Raw genomic sequence first — 19,645 nt, 5'->3', positions numbered from 1 at the left:
CACTCTTCCTCACGATTCTTCTCTTCTCCTTTGAGGATAGATGCGGAGGGAACTGTGCTGAGACCAGGTAGTTTGCTATATCAGCAAACCATGGAGAGAGTATTGAGATAGCAAACAGATGTTCATCTGGCATCTGGTCATCCACTGTTCCTTCTTCACCTCCAGGCAAATCCAATCTAGACAAGAAGTCAGCAAGAACATTTTCTTTACCTGGTTTGTCAACGATAGTCAAATCAAACTGCTGCAACAAAAGTAACCATCTAATAATACGAGCATTCACATCAGGTTTATTCATTAAATATCTAATTGCAGCATGATCAGTATGTACAAATGTTTGATAGCCAGTGATATAGTGTAAGAACTTGTTCAGGGAATGGACCACAACCAGGAACTCCTTCTCAGTTACAGTATAATTCAATTCTGCCTTGGATAAGCTTTTGCTGACAAAGTATATGGAATATGGAAGTTTTTCCTCAACTTGTCCTAAGGCTGCCCCTATGGCTTTGTTCGATGCATCAGTGTGGATGTGGAAAGGTAGGGCCCAGTTTGGGCCTCTCAAAATTGGAGCGGACACTAACTTATCCTTCAACTCATTCAGAGCCCTCTGACAATCATCAGTCCATTTAAACTCAACATATTTTCCTAAGAGGCCAAACAATGGCAAGGCTAGCTTACTGAAGTCTTTAATGAATCTTCTATAATATCCTGCTAAGCCTAAGAAACTTCGAACATCTCTTACCTTCTGAGGAGGTGGAACCTTTTTGATGATAGCAATTTTATTAGGATCCACCTGTAATCCTTGGCGAGAAATGGTATGACCTAACACAGTCCCTTCAGTCATCAGGAATTCACATTTTTCAGGGCTGAGGGATAGGTTCATCTCAATGCACTTGCTTAAAACTTTTCCCAGGTTGGACAAGGCTTCTTGGAAGCTAGACCCGTAAGGAGTAAAGTCATCCATATAGATTTCCACCGAATCATGAACCAGCTCGGCAAAGATGCTCAGTACAGCTCTCTGGAAAGTGGCAGGGGCATTGCATAGCCCAAAGGGAAGGACTCGGTAGGCAAAGGTACCCCATGGACAAGTGAAGGTGGTCTTATCTTGGTCCTCCAGGCTGATTTGGATCTGATTGTACCCGCTGAACCCATCTAGGAAAGAGAAAAACTTCTTTCCTGCCAGTCCATCCAACACTTGATCTATGAAAGGCAAAGGGAAGTGGTCTTTCTTGGTGGCTTTGTTCAGTTCTCTGTAGTCCACATAGATTCTCCACTTCCCATTTTTCTTGGGTACCAACACCAGAGGGGAAACCCATTCGCTGTCCGAGATGGGGTAGATGAATCCTGCATCCAACAATTTTTGCACTTCGTCTTTAACAATGTCCTTAAGGGCTGGATTCATTCTCCTCTGAGGTTGCCTGACTAGTTTACAGTCCTCCTTAATGTAAATATGATGGGTACAGACCGAGGGATGGATTCCTTTCATTTCCTTGTAGCTCCAGGCAAAAGCCTCCAAATGGCGGGTCAAGAGGCTACATAGCTCCTTTTCCTGAGAGGGAGAGAGAGAGGAGCTAATCTTTAAAGTTCTTTCAGGGCCAAACTCCACATTCTTAACTCTGGGAGTGGTCGGATCAGTCACACATAGGTCCACTAAAGCACTGGCTTGGGTATCTTCCACCAACTCTTCCAAGGATAGTGCACCGGGGGGAGGATTTTGGATCAAGTTCTCAATCAAATCATCCTCAGTTTGAGGACCTCCCCTGGTGGCCTCCACTGTGCATAATGGTGTAGAGTAGACCTCATCCTCATCTCCTTCTTCCAACCAGAGGGGTAAGTCATGTTCTAGCAGAGGTTGGGCAGGAGGGTATAGGACCAACTGTTTGGACATAGGCCCATTTTTTATGGTCATGCTTCCTGCTCGACAGCTGATGTAAGCATCTGCTAGCCAAGGCCTTCCCAAAATGAGGGGATATCCAGTGAGTTTTGCCTTTGGCTGAAGGACCAAGAAGTCCGCAGGGTACTCCCAGGAGTCAACAGAGACCAAGACATCTTCCACAATCCCTTCGGGAGTCACGGTGGAGCGGTCTGCCAATTGTAGTACTGTTGAGGTCTTCCTTAAGGAACTCTGAAGGTTGAGCCTAAGCATGGTGTCCCTGGTCATCACATTAATGGCAACCCCTAGATCAATCAAGGTGTGGGGTATGATGGTGCCATTGATGTGAACGTCAACTATAGGACTCCCAGGGTCCAAATACTTTGGACAGATTACTTGCCCCAACATAAGATCGGACAGTTGTCCTATGACATTGATAGTTGAGGCATCTCTCTTTCGCCTGCCTGGGTGCCTGAAACACTTCTCCTTAATCAATTTGTTGTATATCGGTACATCTTTTATGGCCTGGAGAAGTGGTATTTTCACACACAACTGCTTGAGTTCTCCCAGAAGCTCAGTCTCTTCTGGGTTGGGTTGTGTGGTTACTGTGAGTCGCTCAGGAAAGGGTGGAATGGCTTGGGGTTCACTTTCCTGTTTCTCTTCCTCCTCGTCTAGGGGAGGAGGTTGGCGCTCTGGAAGGACCTTCCCAGGGCATGTTGTCTCCCCAGTATATACCTGTTGGGCCTATCCGTTGTTGGGGTTCGGGTTCGGTTGAGCAGGCATCTGGGGTTGTCTTGGAGGATCATGAGGTAAGGGTTGTGGTTGAGTCAGTGGTGGAGGAAAAATGGTGGGAGGAGTGTTGTATTGGGGCCTCCACCCCGGTTGAGGTGCATTCCACTGAGGTTATGGCTAGGCATGTGAGTGAAACGAATGAGGAGGAGGTTGAGTATGGTATGGAGATGGATAAGACCACGAAGGAGGTGCGAACCAGGAAGGATGAGCAGGGGGGCCCCAAGAAGGTATATGAGCATATTGGTTGGGGTTATAATAAGCTTGGGATGTCCCTTGCATCCCCTACTAGTAAGGTCTGGGCCCATGTGGCCTCCTTTGGTTGAGGAAGTAGAGAGGTTCAGTTGCCGCCTCAGTCCCTAGGTACATGGCTTTAAATCTAGGCAAGGTAGGGCATTGGTTGGTGGGGTGGTCTTCCTCACAAACAAAACATACCTCTACTGAGTGCAATGGGCACTCATTCTTAGGATGCTTCCTCGTGCATCTAGGAAAAAAAATGGCCAAAGCCTTCTCAGCTTCCTCTTTCTTTTGTTGAATTCAGAAGGTATCAAGTTGCATGGCAATAGTCTGTCTCATCTCACTCTTGAGGTCTTCCATCTGGTTAGCAAACTCATGCTTGGAGAAGGTGGTACTAGCTAAAAGTGGATTCCCCCTACCTCTCTTCTGGGCCGCCCTAGAATGGTTTCTAAACACGGTCTTTATGTCCTCATAAGGTAGTTGGTAGATGTCCCCTCCAGCCAACATGTTAAGGGTGTCCAGAAGGTCTTCAGGGACTCCTCGGAGCAGAATCAGCTTCAGAGATTCCGGGTCAAGTGTGCACCTGGCCCATTTATAACTAAGTTGGAACCTTTCCTCATAATCTTCTAAAGAGTCATCGCTTCCCATGGTCATCCGAAAGATTTTTCCCTTGGTTTCCTTGGACCTACAGTAGTCCCAGTATTTGGTATTGAAAGCTTGTTGCATCTGAGCCCAAGTGGTGATATTGTTTCCAGGTAACCCATGAACCAGCGTAATGGTGCGTCCTTGAGGGTAGAGGGAAAGAGTTTCAAATTTTGCTCGTCCTCAGCATAGTCGTAATTTCGACAAAGGACAGCAAACTCAAACAGGAAGGTATCAGGGTCTTCAGTAGTCAATCCATGGAAGTGAGGTAAAGCTGAGGGACTTATGTTTTTCATTTTCATGTCTCCATTGGTCTCCCAGATGGGAAAGGCACCTTCTATTCTCTCATCTTCTCTTCTACCGTTTCAGTTTTCAGCCATGGCTTCAGATGGAGTGTTCTCTAACTCTTCTTCTGTTATAGGATCTTCGTATATCTCAGGAGGTTCACCTATAGGTTCTTCTGGCTCACTGTCACCAGAGAAGAGAGAAGGTTGACTCAGTGATGTGGTGGGGGTGTTGGGTAAGAATTTGTCGGTTTTATCTCTGTTCCTACGAGGCATGAAATGGAAAGACTTTTGATTGCTTTTTTTTTTTTTTCTTCTGGTACCTGCAAAACTGAAATAGATTGAACTGCAACTAACTATCTTGCTGAAATGAAAATGTGGAATTGAAATGAAAGCAGGAAAGGACTAATCTATTTTGCTCAAATGAAATTGCAGGAATGAAATGCTAGTCTACGCTTGCAGAATTGAAATGCTAATCTACGCTTGCAGAATTGAAATTGCGGAATTGAAACGCTAATCTATGAAAGCAGGAAATATCTACTCTACTTTTGCGGAAATGAAATGAAATAAACTACTTAGTAGAAGGTTGTAGTGGAAAATAGAAGAAAAGCAGCAATCACAAATACTCTGACGCTTCCCCAGCAACGGCGCCAAAAAGATGGTGGGCTCCAGTATTGCAGCAATAATGCTGCAACTCCTAGGACTCCTATATTTACTTTTATCAACCCGGTAGTTCGTAACAAACTTGGAAGCGACGGTGCTGTATGCACAAGTACTAGCTCTTACCACAACTGTCACTTGGTCAGCTGGCACAAGTCCGCTAGGAGCTTAATCCAACTTCTATGAGCTCTTAGAAGAAGCTTTTTAATTGATGGATGAAAGCTAACTCGAAGGAAGCTAATCTATTTGCGAAAAGAGATTGAAAAACTGAAGGAAAACGCAAACCCTAGCAAATCCTAATTCAACCAACTAGTCCTACTAATGCAAAGGAGAGAATGCAAACTACTGAAAGAGATGCCATTACTTCTATGAAGGTAAAATACATGTGTCTAGACTACCTCTATCTGAAGAAAACATATGTTTGTATTTTTGATTAAGTCATCAGTTTCATCATGCATATGCTTTCACTGTTCTTTGACTGTGCAGGGGTGGATCAAGGAGGAGAAATGCTTGGAAGAGGTCGGGAAGGTTCAGAGAGGGTTTAAGGAGTCCCTAACACCCTTCCAGAGAGTTTCACAAAGTTTAGCTATCAAGAAACCTCATTTGTGAGCTTCTACAGGAAGTCTACAGGGGTTCTACAGGATGTTCAGGAATTTCTACAAGATGTTTAAAAATTGGATTTTGGAGGATGGGTGAGTGAGGGAAGATGCATGAATGGATATGGAGGTAGGATAAGGGTCTAAAGTGGCCCAGGGACTGGTGGATTGAGTGGTGAGAAGGTGTAGATGGCTAAATTGGCTCAAAGAAGGCTGAAACAATGATTGCACAAAAAGGTAGGGTTACGTGGGCAAGAGAACAGATGTGAGATGAGGAACCTAGCTAGGAGATGGAGCAGATGGCTCTGATGAAGCTTAGGTGGATGAAAGAGTGGTAGAGATGCTCTGCACCGTATACATTCAACTGAATCAACAAAGTCTTGCGAGTAATCAAAGTCCTAGCTAATCTAATCTAACTAACAATAAAGTGAATGAACAGCAGCTTTATTTGAAAGAGAACCATGTATATCAACTATGCAATGAAACATTTCAGAGATCTGAACACATAACCAACTTCTGCAAATGAAAACAGTACACTAAGGATTGCATGGTAAAGCAAACTAGTGTTTTTGTTTGGGACAGCACGGTTACTTCAATTCCAGCCCCTGATCCAATAAGGAAGAGGTGAAACCAAAAGTGTTTGTTGACCCTTTTTTGGAGCCTTTTTCCTGTTATTATCCTACCAATCTATTCTAAACATCTGAAGCATTCTATTCATAAACAGTGACCTAGTTAATCAACACAACTTAATCTGCCTAACAAAAATACATTTGCAAATGCACAAAAGGAAAACAACGATGCTTAAAGGAAAGATAACAGTACATAAAGGAGGACCTAGGCTCTCAGGCTGGGCCCAACCCTTAGAGCTACGGCTCCTATAGAAAACTCAGAGTTGATATGAAATAGGATTGCTTATCATTATCAAAAAATAGTCATCAATCAAGAGTTATGCCAAAATGGCTACAAGAAAACGAGCTAAAGCTGATAGCACTGTAGTGCAAAAATATGCAATGGTTTCAAAAAAGTCCCTTATGAAGGCTGAGGCCTTATCATTTATACACCACGAGGGCTTAGTAGGCCTCCTAAATCTGGGGGACTTGGCTGTCCAACTGTTAGTAGACAGCCCCTTTTCCAAAATCTGCTTGGTTGCCTTCAAGATCTGGTTTTGGTGGCCTGTGAGCTCGTAGTTTGGGGGTGAAGATCCCGAGGAAGGGCTATTTAATGTCATAGACAACCCCCCTACGAATTCTCACCTCAAGCTTGGCTGTCTTCTAGCCCATGATTGCTCGATTTTGCTCCAACATGTGTCAAAAAACCTGAAATAAGCACATGTTAGCCACCTAGGAAAAGTGACCACCCTTATTCGTACAAATGACATAAGCATACTAAAAAAATAATGCATAAGCTATGAAAAAATGGAGGATTGAACAAGGACTAAACAAGGATAATTAGGCAAAATGAGCCCAATGAGTTACCCAATTTGGGGCTCATCACCTGCTTCAAGATTTTCATTTCCAAACACAAATTATGTAGTTGCACGTAGATTTATTGAACTCCCAACCGAGGGTCTTGTATCGGGGTCTCATGTAGTCTCATCGCCATTTCCAGCGCTTCGGCCTGGGTAGAAAGTTTCTGTTGTGATAGCTTTGTCCTCAAGTGCGGTGCCAAAGATGCTACAAATCATGCGCGATGTTGTGCATCTGTCAACATCATATTGGCTTCGTGGATCGTACTCTTCAGCTGTTGATCCAGATCCCAGGAAGTCTCACCCGGGAGCATCGTGATCTCTTTAAACCCGATGATTGATTGTGTTTATGACTTTGGTCTCCTAAATTCCCTGTTCAGCGTGTTCTAGATTTCTGTTATCCCTGCATTTGGGTGGTCATTAGAGTGCTTGATATACCATGTTAATGCGCGATCCTGCAGCGCGCTCACCAATGTAGCCTTCTTAATATTGTCATCTGTGACACCTTGTGCTTCCCATACTACTCTTACCATGAACCAGAATTAGTCTGGATCCTCATTCCCTACTCCTCTAAACACTGGTAGTTTGATCGCGCTCGCCATACTAGACTGTGGAGGTGGTGGAGGTGGAGTGGGTGGAGATGGAGGTGGGGGAGGTGAAGTGGGTGGCGGTGTAGGTGGAGGTGGTAACCGCAGGATCCACTGACTTATCAAACTGATTGTGCTTCTCGGAGAAACCTTAGCAAGCTCGTCCTCTCTCTCCCACGAGGGTGAAATTAAGGGACTGTTTTCTAATTCTTCATTACTTCCGCTTCTATAGATCTTTTCGCTCCACATAGTCCCGATTATCCGGTCGAGCCAATGGTCCACAACTCACGCGATCTTATCTTCTGATGCTTCTAGTTTGCGCACTAATTCTGGATTCCACACTATTGGTTGGTCAAGCCTACACCTTCCCTGGCTATCGGCTAACCTCGCGATCCACTCATACAGCTCAGACGGAAAGGATGCAAAGAAAATCTCATGGATTTCCATATACACGTAGCGATCCAACCACTTTTCCTTAGATACTTGTGGAGTTCTGTTTTCCTGTGTCGCGAACTCGTGAATCTTCTTGTCCAACCACTCTTCAATTTCCTTCTTTGTTGGGTTCCAGTGGCACAACATCAGACATCCCTTATGCAGATCCCGATCTCAGCAACGGAACCATTTGTTGGCTTAGTGGGGCCTGACCCAGGTTCGAAAGTGATTTAGACAAGCAAATCCCGGTACTACTGGCCCTTTCAGCAACAGTCCACATAGCGTGGACTAAGGTCTCACCCGAAGTAGTATGGGAGGGTGCTAGAACCAAGTTTTCGCACCCTAGGGATGTCTGATATGTGGTGATTGGTACGCAGTCCACCCTTCGTACTTACAGTGCTATGCGCACCTGTGGACACCCCGCACCCTGTGATACTGCCTTCACACAGTTCTAGCCGTAGCGTGACCCGTGTTATTTACCCAAGTCTTCCTTAATTAGCCTTTCAATAGTTGATCACTTAGATTAAATTCACATATAAGCATTCATACATGTATTTATCAATTGCACGTAGTAAATAACAAAGTAAAAGTAATGCATATCATCAAAATACAAATTCAAGAATAGATGCACAAAATAAAATTCTCTTTATTAGCTTTCAATCTCAAGTACAAACCCGACTCTTCCCTGCACACTCAGCTACATGGGTCCGCACACTCAGCTACGAACTCTACTAGGGCTCTGCGCACTCAGCTGCAGAGCCTCTTCCTACTACTACGAACCAATACACTTCAACTTTCACTCTATGCTCTTACCATGCCTTCGCTATTCTATATCTCTACTTAGCTTAGCTGACTTTACAATTTAGAGCCTCACTCTATATATACAATCCCATGGTCCGTGGACCATGGGTAGGACGACACAACTTTACATTAAATTACAATTCTTAGGGTGGACAATCTTGTAACTTGATTGTCCAATTTGTGCTCCTTGCCCGTACTTCGCAGAGTTCTACACCATCTTTGACCAAAACTTGGGCTTTGAGCCCCAAAACCTACTGTGGGGTATCCCATGCCCAACACATCATCAAATAGATTCAAGGATATAGTGTTAAAGGGTATGTTTATTACCTTCTTGTGAATATGAATGTGCTTGGGATTGTCTAATTTCTTTGGTCTCACTTCTTCATTCACACACACACCTTATGGGAAATCTCTTGGGAAAGTCTTGTTGGTATTATAGTAACCTTCTACTATACAAAAAATTCTCTCTTAAACACAGATGAACATTGTTATCACTTAAGAAGCGATTACCAAATTTTTCACATATGTTTGTATGTGAAGGCTAGGTGTTAATCCAAGTTCAGTTTTTTCCATGTTCAATGTAGTGTCTAGGTCTTTAGAATCTTTGTGGCATGGTTACATAAAGGTAGATAATTCGTTCTCATTCATCATTGGTCCCACAACCCACATAGATTCCTTATATCAAGTTTGTTTTAAGGTTCTGATGTGTTATAAAGCAGTTTCGGTGTTTTCGTAGTGCGGAAACAAGTCTAGGCGTTTTCGTAGTGCAAAACCCAGATTTTACATTGGCTTCACTATGAAATCGGGGATTCGTGCGGATCCGTAGAAAATCTTGCTCAGCTGTCATATCCATCAAGGTCCGTTATGTTTACATCATCAATTGTCAGTTTTCACACTTCGCCTATCATGTCCAACCGCTTATCTTCATCATTAGAGTCGTTAGGTACCTTGGTACGCTCAGATTTCAAGTTTCAAGAAAAGCCAAGCACCCACGGTCATGATTTGTGGTTAGATTCATATGTAAGGAATAAATTGTCAAGTGTTCAATTTGAATTCCTTGGAAATTAGGCGAGCCAGCTATCAGGCGAGGCAGTTTTCAAGTGAGGCAGTGATCAAAGTGTGAGACAGTGCCAGTCTTTCAAATTTTCATACTGCTGGAGTTTTATGGAGGGATCTGCAGAGAAAAAAGAGCATAGGTTAGGCAGATGTTTGAGGAATGAACCTAAAGGTTTAGACAGCATCCTAAATAATGATGTAGTTGCACAAGCCTTCAAACAGGTTGGTTGTTGGAGGTTTTGCGAAAAACTTCAAGGAGGCCATATACAAGTCACCAAGGAGTTCGCTTTAATTTTCATAGGATTGAATTCAAAGGTTGGGGTACTTGAGTTGCCAATATCTCCAGAAGTTATATCAACAGTCACTGAAATTCCAAGGGGACAGGAAAAATGGTTTAAATACTTCAAGTTTGGCATGGCCCCCCGCAAGGAATTTCTGAAACTGGAGTTCATCAATTCAGACTTAAACAAGTCCATGCCCAAAAGTTCTATCAAAGATTCATACGCTAATTTGCTTACCTGCATACAGAGGTACTTCACTTGTGAAGGGAGGTATCATAAGGTGTATCCTTATCACTTCAAGCTACTTCTTCATTTCACTGGAAAGATCTCTATTGATTTACCCTTCTATTTGTTTTGTAGCTTGGGAAAAATGTGTGATAAGGTCCAGTTAAAGAAAGAATCCTGTGAGACTTCGTTGTTTCACCACGGCTTAGTTAAGTTGATAATTTTGCATGAGCTCCAGAAGATAAATAAAGAATGGTCCATGTTCATGTTTATGCGTGGTTTCAAGAATGAGACTGATCTCAGTCCTCAAGCTACAAAAGAATCTCCAACAGCAACTGGCCATCATGGGGAAACAAGATCTAGGAGATTTGTAAAATTGAAGGCTAGGAAGCAGGTAAAAGAACCTACCAAACCACTGATAATCCAAGACACCCCAACAATCCCAGAAAGAGAAAACTCAGATCAGAGAGGGTGTGCATGAATCATCTACAGGTGAAGTAGTTTAGAGAAGAATGACAAGGAGCCAGTTGGCCAAAGAAAAAGGCAAGACAGTGGTTACTGAAGAAAGCCCAGTTTCAAAGGGAAGTCTAAACGACTTACTGCAAGCTATTGATATTGACGAATCTCCCTTGGTTCAAGAAAATTTAATAAAATCAGGAAAGGATAAGACCAAAAAGATCAAAGCCTCAAAAAACCTCAAGTTTGATGACCCGGTTGCTAAATTTGTTTTTAACCCAAGAAGACCAGTAACGAGGCATTCAAGACAGGTACAAGAGACACTACTCAAAGCAAGTGAAACAGAGGAGATAGCACAGTCTCATGAAGGAAAAGATAAAGGTAAGGCAGTTATCTCTCAAGAAGAATCTAGTGTTGAAGAGTTAAGAAAGAAGTTGAAATTAGCAAACTTGGAAATTGCTAGATTGAATAAAGCCTCAAGGAAACATGCGATAAAGGAAGATCATTTCGACAAAATGGAGGCTCTGTGGGAGGACAAAACAATTCAAATACCGGAGGTGGTCGACTGTAACGCTCAATACTACACATGGTCAGTTCCCGCAATAAAAGAAGCAAAGTTCATCAGAAGAGTTAATATGAAGCTTAGAGCTGGGATCAGGGTTATGAAGAGACAAATTGAGGAGTTGAAGCTGTAGCTAAGCCAGTGGGAAAGATCTCCTTAAGGAAACCACACAGCAAGTAAGGTTATATTCAAAATTTTGATGACTTACCTTGTTACAGTTTCTTGAAGAATGATACATCTCTACTCATTTTTGATAGCTTCAGGGCAGTTGAAGGGGATATGTCAAGATAAAAGAGGCTCAATACAGTTAGATTTTGGTGTTAAACTATTTTTTGTGATTACACAGCAATTTCGTAGCGCGCTACGAAACTGCTGAAAATGACGCATTATGCACAGCAGTTTCGTAGCGCGCTACGAAACTGCTGAAGCTACATAATCAAACTCAGTTGACCAATTTTGAGTAATCAAGGGGAAATTTTTGAAAGGGGAATGTTAAAAAGGATCATTTACAAGGTGCAAGCAACCAGCAAAGGTAAAACAAGCGGAGGAAAAGGTATATGAACTATAAGTTTTGTCATACAAATAATCACCGCTAGTTTTGTCCATGACATTTCAAACGGCTTTGAAAAAGTTTTGTCTCGATACAAGTATATGGAAAGTGGTCTACAGCACATCAATAATGTGGCACTCCAACACACTTTTGTGTAATCAAAGAAAAACATCATGGTTAATTGGTCTCAAATATCCTTGAGGAAACCAAAAGCAGGAAAACAAGGGCAGTTTCCTACTTTCCAAGAGCAATAAAGGAGATAAGACATTAAGGGCCAGCAAGGAGTTTTGAACATCCATCAAAGTTAAACATAAGGGAACCACTTGTCAGGGAACGAATTTTGATTGTAATAAATGCTATTAACAGCATGATGTGGAGTTAGACTCCTAATTGTCTTAGGTTTCCAAAAACTTCCAGTTAGTAATTGTGGTATTTAATAGTTAGTTAAAGTTTGAATAGGTGTCATAGCAAGCAGAATTCAAGTTCCCCTCATGCTGGAGGAGGAACCTCAGCTTTATAAAAAAATTCTATATATAGGAGAAAGAGCAATGTACTAGAGGTTGGAAAATTATTGAAAAAAAACTCTGATATTTGGCTTTATGTAAAAAACTCTGTTTTTAGTAATACAGTACTGGCTTTGCTTCTCAAGAATCATGAAGAATTCAATGTGTTCAATGCCTTGTGTTGTCTTTCCCTATTGTTTACAGTGTTATGAATATGTGATTACTTAGAAATCACTAACAGTGCTCTAATTTCCTTCATATATTCGTAAACTGTACTGGCCTTCTATGTGTTTGGTGTATTCTACATATGTTTGATTCTGAATGCCTTGACTTCCATGCAAAGCTAACCTTACTGTTAATACTGAAGCATATCTAACTCCATAAGCCCAATGGATACTTTCTAATTGTGTTTCCACCACTCTCATTTTTCTATCTTTGTTTCACAAGAGTTAGCCATCTTAATCATAATCAAAAATCATTAATCCTTTGAGAGAGCCCTCTCAGGTTGGGGAGGCTAAGCCTCAGCCTAAAGTAGGTTTGAAATAGTTACTTAAGGTCTTCCTAGTCAGCAGCCTTCCAGGGTATGATTTTGAGATAACAAACATAATGATAGATTATGGAAATGTGGGTATTCTTGAATAACTAGAAAATGTGGTTCTCCCACAAAGACGCATAGTCTTAATCCGGTAGTAACTATGCTTGTGAAGCAAGCAATAGAAACTTTAATTCATAATGTCCTGCATCTCTAGATACATTCCATATTAACCCTCAACTATTAACTATGCTTGGTGGCTCTAAGTGTGGAGGTGCAGAAGAAACAGAATGAAAGCTTCCTTCACATCTCCACACTTTGCATAACTTTAGATGATTGAAACATACAACATCTTTGGAGCTTTATAATAATTCTTTGTCAATATTTAATAAGCTTGTTTAGAAAAACTGATTGTTTCTTTTATTTAAAAACTTTTCCCCTCTCGCATACTTCTATTGTAGACCTACCTCTTTGATTGTTGGAAGTGCAAGCAATGATAAAGTTAAAATTTAATTAAGAAGTTACCGATATAAATCAATATAGGTTCAAGTAACTATCAAATTCAGCTGAATAGCATTGTTTTTTTAAATAGTTAATGCATAGGGGCAAAAGAAGCTTTCATTCTACTCCTTTTGTACTTGTGCACAACCACATCTTCACACTCACTACCACAGAACATAGTTTTGAGAATAGGACATCAGATCATTCACAAAGAAATATTCAAAACTATGTTCGTTTTATAATTACATAACACTCTGTAAACAAAACATAAAAATTAAAAAAACTTAAATATAATAGCATGGCATAAATATTAAAGGTAAATAGGTTTATCTTTACATGTCATTTTATCAATATTTGAGTTCAAATAAATGTTATTTTGTGAATGTTTGAGATTTAAATTGAATCATATTGACATTCCTCTAGAAGAGGAGGGGAAAAACAATTATACTTTCCATGTTAATATTTATTTTGGGTAAGCCCAATGGGCTTTAGATTGATGGTAAACGGGTGCACTGTTAAGGGACTCATTGTGATAGGTCACTGGTTAAAATCCCCCATAGGTGCTTACCTACATAAAAAATAAAAAATAAAATGGTATTAATATTGAATTCCAAACTAATAGAATTTAGACTTTAATTAAGTCAACAAACAATTAATCGATCGAAACAATCGAATTGAGAAAAGCATTCAATTGAATGGAAAAACATTTTATGAAATTATGCAACTAAGGTGTCTACCACTTAAGTTTATTTTTTAACAGTTATGATGAGTCTTTAAGGGATGACTAGAATTATATAAAATGAACTCATGTATATATTAATTAAAATAAACTAGAAAGGGACAAGAATAGATTTATAAATTAAATTTTCATAAATATAATAAGTATAAAAATAAGACATTGTGCGAGACTCGGCCTGGTGGTCGAATGAATGTTTGGAGTAGGCTGAGGATTTCAAGAGGAGAATAGCACAAAATTGTTGGTTGCGGGAACGTATCTAGTGTTTCAAGATGTCATGGATAAGGGAAGAATATCGTGGAGAGAAAAAGGAGATTTGGTTGGAGATAGTTGGCAATTGTTTTTGTGGAAGGGTGTAAGGCTTCTTAGAGTTACTAACAGTTTTAGGTCCAAGTGAGTTTTTGGTTGAATATGCCTCATTGGATTTGTGTATTTTGTAAGAGTTGGGAAGAAGTATCATTGTGGAGCAGATACAAGTAACCACATAGAATCATTCCTCCCTTAGGCTCAATGGACGATTTTGATTTCACCTAGGATTTCTCCTTATGCATCTTTTTTGCAACAGGTCACTACCTCTCTAAAATGTTTTATGGTTTCTTCTTTTTCGAAAGGATCCATGTGTGTTATTTTAGGGTGACAAATGTGGACAGGAAAAGGGGACTCAGGAGGGTTTCTATTTGTGGATGTGCAACATAAATTTCTGAACTCTCATGAACTAAATGACTCCCAGGTGTTTCAAATTAGGAGGATATTTACACTCTATGGCTTCCTTCTAGGTAAATTCCCCTGAGACCAATGTTGGGTATAGTATTTGGGGATGTGCAACATAACTTTCTAAACTATCAGGAACTAAGTGGCTCCCAGGTGCTTTCAGATTAGGAGGAGATTTATGCCTTATCATCCTTCCAGGTAAATTCCCCCAAGACCAATGTTGGGTATGGTTCAGTTATCACTTTAAGTAATATTGGAGTAATTATAGAGGCTTTGGAAAAAGAAGCCCAAATAGGGGGTTTTAATTTGTTGAAAAACCCTAAGGAGATTCATGTGGGGGAAATAGATGGGAATTCTCTTTCCTTAAGAGGACGACTAGAAGGATAAGGAAAAAAGAGGAAAACAATGAAGTGTGAAAAACCAAATTAGGAAGAAGTGAGGATGGTTTTCAGGAAGGATGTTCTACTAAATGAAGTGGTCGAATTTGTAGACAAAGTGGTGGTAGGGTGTAGTGGGGGCCAATGGTTTAATTTAATTTTCTTAAATGGATGGGTAGATAAACCTATTGGAAATAATTTTTCATTGATGTTAACAAATGGCATAAGAAAAGCAAAGGCAAAGGCAATGGAAACTATTTCAAATTAAAGCCAATTAGCAAAAAGGTGCATAGGCTTTGGAGCCAATTCTGGAGGAGTATATCATCTCAGGAGCAGATGGAAACCACTCAAATGAATAGAGATATGGAAGATATTTCCAATGGTATATGCAAGAGTGAAAATGGCCTCCTTGATCATGAGATAGGACCAGTCAAATTTTTATGACCCCAAGTCAAATATTGTAGAATTAAAGTTGTTTGGGTGAGCCTTTTGCGCATAGCCAAAGTTGGCTTAAGTACCAAACTTGGTGGAAAGGTTGGCAGATCTTCTACGTGAAGCTTCAGGTAGACATGGCAGATAGCGCAGCAGCAGGAACTATTTTTGTTGGCCATAGATGGAGTGGGATGATGCCATCCTGGCAAGTTCACCCTAGAGGATTCAAATATAGTGCAAAAGTTAAGCATTGGGACGTGGCAGTAGATATGACTAATGAAATTTGAGAGGGAGGTCCCCACTCTGGAAGCTCATCCCGTTGGGGGGTAGCCTATAGTTTTAATAGATTAGTAGTGTAATAGAGTGCCATCCCATGAAAATAACAAAAGGGAAAACCGTCGGGCCACATGGCAGCTTCCCGATGTCACTGGAGACAGCTCTTTAGACAAGCTCTGTGGTAATGTGGAGTGGTTTCCCACACAGTCGATCACATATATCAATGGAAGAGATACACTCCAGGGACACTCCTCCCAAAATCATAACCCACTCAGGAAGGGTGTCGAGGAAAAAAGGCTTGAACTCGACAGTTTTTTACAACAAAAAAATTATAAAGAAAAATGGTCACAAAACAGGCCTCGAAGGACCTTCTCTCTCCTCTCTGACTATAGGATAGGTGTCAGCATATGATTTTCCTGGATGGCAGTAAATGATGACATCAGCATGGACACGTGGCAAGTGGATTCAATGTTTTTGGGCACCCAAGTGGCCCTTTTCTAGGTGACGCCTAGTAGGAGTGACATCATCCTAGAGGTATGAGTCCGGTGGTATGATCAAAGTGCACAAAGTAATGCGTCAGTTACAAGGCACCGAGACATGGTGGTAATTGACATGGTGGTAGTCAATAAAAATGGTGTTGGGTGGACCCTACTGGCCAGCTCATCCCAGCGGATAGAGCCCGATGGTTTATTATGGGAGCATAAGTAAAAAACTTAGGGTAGAAAGCATTGGGACATGTCGATGATGACAGTGCACAATAGCAACCAATCGGAGAAGCATCAAGCAGTCCCTATGGACATGAAAACCCAGAGGTATGACCCTAATGGGTGAATTATGGTGCACACAACCAAATTGTCAGGATAGAAGGGATATGGGCTATGCGCCTACATAGGGTCTCGTGCAGTCATTAGAGACCAACGGCATGGTAGATAAAAGGAGTTGATTTTGGGAGCTATGTGCTTAGCACCATGACCAAACCCTTGGTTTATTTCACATGGAAATGAACCCAGGGCATCGAGGATAGAGTCACGAAGGATTTTGGGAGGTATCAGTCTAAGTGCCTAAACCTGTCCCTTGGTTATTTCATGTAGAAACACAACCAAGGGAGCAGCGACAATAGAATGTGGGGTCATCCCCAAACCCAGAATCCCCTACCTTATTAAGAATTACAATTAATAAAAAAAATTGGGAGCTTGGGAGCTCTGGCCTTTTGGTTGGTTATTGGTCGCTTCGCGTACAAGCGAGACCACTAGCATAAGATTTGTTAACAAAGGATTTGGCCTGCGTAGGGCTCAAAAAGGCGTAGGGCCCAAAGTATTAAGTCGTGGTCACGAGACTGGTTCTATGGTGGAAAAATAGATAAGGGAGCTAAGTTAAAGGGGATTAAAGGAAAAAATGTATCTCTATTAGTTTGGTAGTGGATTTGGAAGCTAAGACAAAGTTAACTACAGATAAAAATAACAAACCACAGCTAAAACCTATTAAAAAATCCCGAAGTTGTAGATCAGAGATTGAGAACTTGAAAAGCATAATGAAAATACTATTCTGAACAGGACAAAGGAAAAATTAGAGACTCATGCAAGGAAATGAAGAAGAAGTTAACTAAAGATCAATCCAAAAATATTAGTCAAGAATTATTTAAAAGTGTAATTTCTAATGCCATCCTCCCACACTTACCCAAGCTAACCAGTCCATAGAGGTAAATATGTGACGAATAGTTACTATGATATAACCTAATCTCCTAGATCTCCTTAAGGAAGTGGAATCGACAAACCAAAATCTTATTGACCTCCCTCATCAGCTACAAGACCCACAAGAGCTAAACCACCACTCTAAATGCCCAAACCCTAAGGGAACTTGATGTTATGCTAAAATAGACCCCTAGTAGCTCCCATGATAATAATTCCATGTGACTGACACCCTCTAGTCACTCCCACAGCAACGCATCCTTGTGACTACAACCTTTTTCAAGAAATTCTATGCAAGCGGCCCCAAATTCTGAGCCACTTTTTTAGGGCTAGTCTCTAGATGACTGCCTAGAACTTGATGAGACTTTCCAAGACAATAAATGACACCAAGAGAAGGCCTCTAACATAAAACTTTATCAAGAACTTGACCTAACCAAGCATAACCATGACATACATTTTGTCAAACAAATGATGAACATGAAATCTACAGGTCATAAATACACATCTAGACATAGGGGTCTCATAGTTATCTAAGAATCGTCAAGAAGGTATAATACCCTCTCATATTAGCTACAATAACATCTATTATTTCATGCATTCAATAACCAATCACATATTCATCAAACATGTCAAGATCCATAAACAACATACATCATATAACCAACATATAACTAGCTAATAACCAGCATATAAACCAACAATAACCAACATATAAACCATGGAAACTTAGCCATAATTTCACCATCATAATCAATACATATGTTCATAGATCACAATAGAAAATACCTCTTATTAACATATGAAAAAATCCAACCAAGTCAGGGACTTCCACGTACCACCCGACCATAGATTGGGTTGAACCAAATCTTTCTTTTAGCCAATCACCCCCATGTCATATTCCAAGCATGAATGTGGGATGTCATGGAATAAACCAAACAAAACAAAACAAGGGCTTCTAGAGGCCAAACCACCTCACCCTCAACTAGTGATTCCACCTCATGATCGTACATCACTAACCATCACCAGATTGGTCTCTACCTAGATTGTCCAGGGCTCTAGAGAATTTGTTCCAACCCAACTCCAAGACTAGTAACTCAACCCACAGTTGTCGTTGGGCTTCCAAAGCATTTGTCCAACCAAGGCTCTAGGACTAGTAACTCAACTCACCAAAGGCTCCAAAGTATTTTTCCAACTACGCTTCCAGCACTAGTAACTCAACCCAAGTTGTTACAGGGATTCTATAGTGTTTGTCCAACCAAGGCTTCCAGTAACTAATAACTCAACCCACAGCCATAAGGAACATGAGTGCCAATCAGAAAACAAAAGGGAAAACCCATAATACCATGGCTATCTAAGAAATGGAAAGGCCAGGAAAAACCATTTTCGATCCATGCAATCCTCCATGCCAATGGCAAATCATAACCAAGAAACCACATGCATGTACCATGCATTCCAAAACTAGCAAGGAAACCATACATGCAACTAGGTACCTATAAGAAAAACTTGTCGTAGCTTTTGATCCCGATGTCTCTTGTACTTTCCTACTTTTCCTTTGCCTTCTTTCTCCAAATCCAAGGTATACAACCATCCTCCAAGAGTACTCCAAGAAAACTCTAAGTGTGCAAGAGTATGAGAGAATTAGAGAATAGAAGAGAGAGCCATAGAATGATCTGACAAAATTTTGTGAAATGGTCCTCAAAATCGTTTTTATCATTGAGACCTATAATTTCTTCATTTTTCCTTCATTTTTCCTTCAATTTCCTCCTCACATGCAACTTGTGACCTTTCACCTTCCTTTTCTCCTATTTTCCATTATTTTCATAAATAAATGCTAATTAATGCATCTTGGCCTTTTTCATTGCCTTTGCAAATTTCCTTAGCCATAATAAACCGAAAGTGACACCCAATAGGATGCTTTTACCATCATTCATCTTAGAATACGTGTCACATGACCTTGGTCTTATATTTTTTTACATGGAAAATCAACCAGGGTTGTTACAAACCCCTCTCCCTTGGGGGAACACCGTACTCAGTGTTCAATGACACCTATAAATAGTAAGACCGCTGAAAACCAAAACATACTGTCAATGGAGCTTTATAACACAACTTGTTGCAGTATTTACAAGGACCACTTTAGAAAACATGACAATCATATCGTTTACTAGAGCTTTATAACACAACTCATTATGGTATTTACAATAACAACCACATATACATATGAACATTTCCTTCAACCAAAAAATAATCATACTATCTATGGATGTTTATAAATCCATCTTGATATATTATTTACAATAATAAACACATATATACATATCCACATTTTCTCAATCATAAAATAAAAGGATACAATGCCCATATCAGCAACAAGGGAATCTAGAGGCTCACACCTCCAC

Source organism: Pinus tabuliformis, chromosome 7 (genome assembly GCF_031772625.1).
Source record: "Pinus tabuliformis cultivar Carrire ecotype Pingquan chromosome 7, CPIR1, whole genome shotgun sequence".
Lineage (NCBI taxonomy): Eukaryota > Viridiplantae > Streptophyta > Pinopsida > Pinales > Pinaceae > Pinus > Pinus tabuliformis.
The sequence above is the reverse complement of the archived record's forward strand: the minus strand, read 5'-3'. Positions refer to the sequence as shown.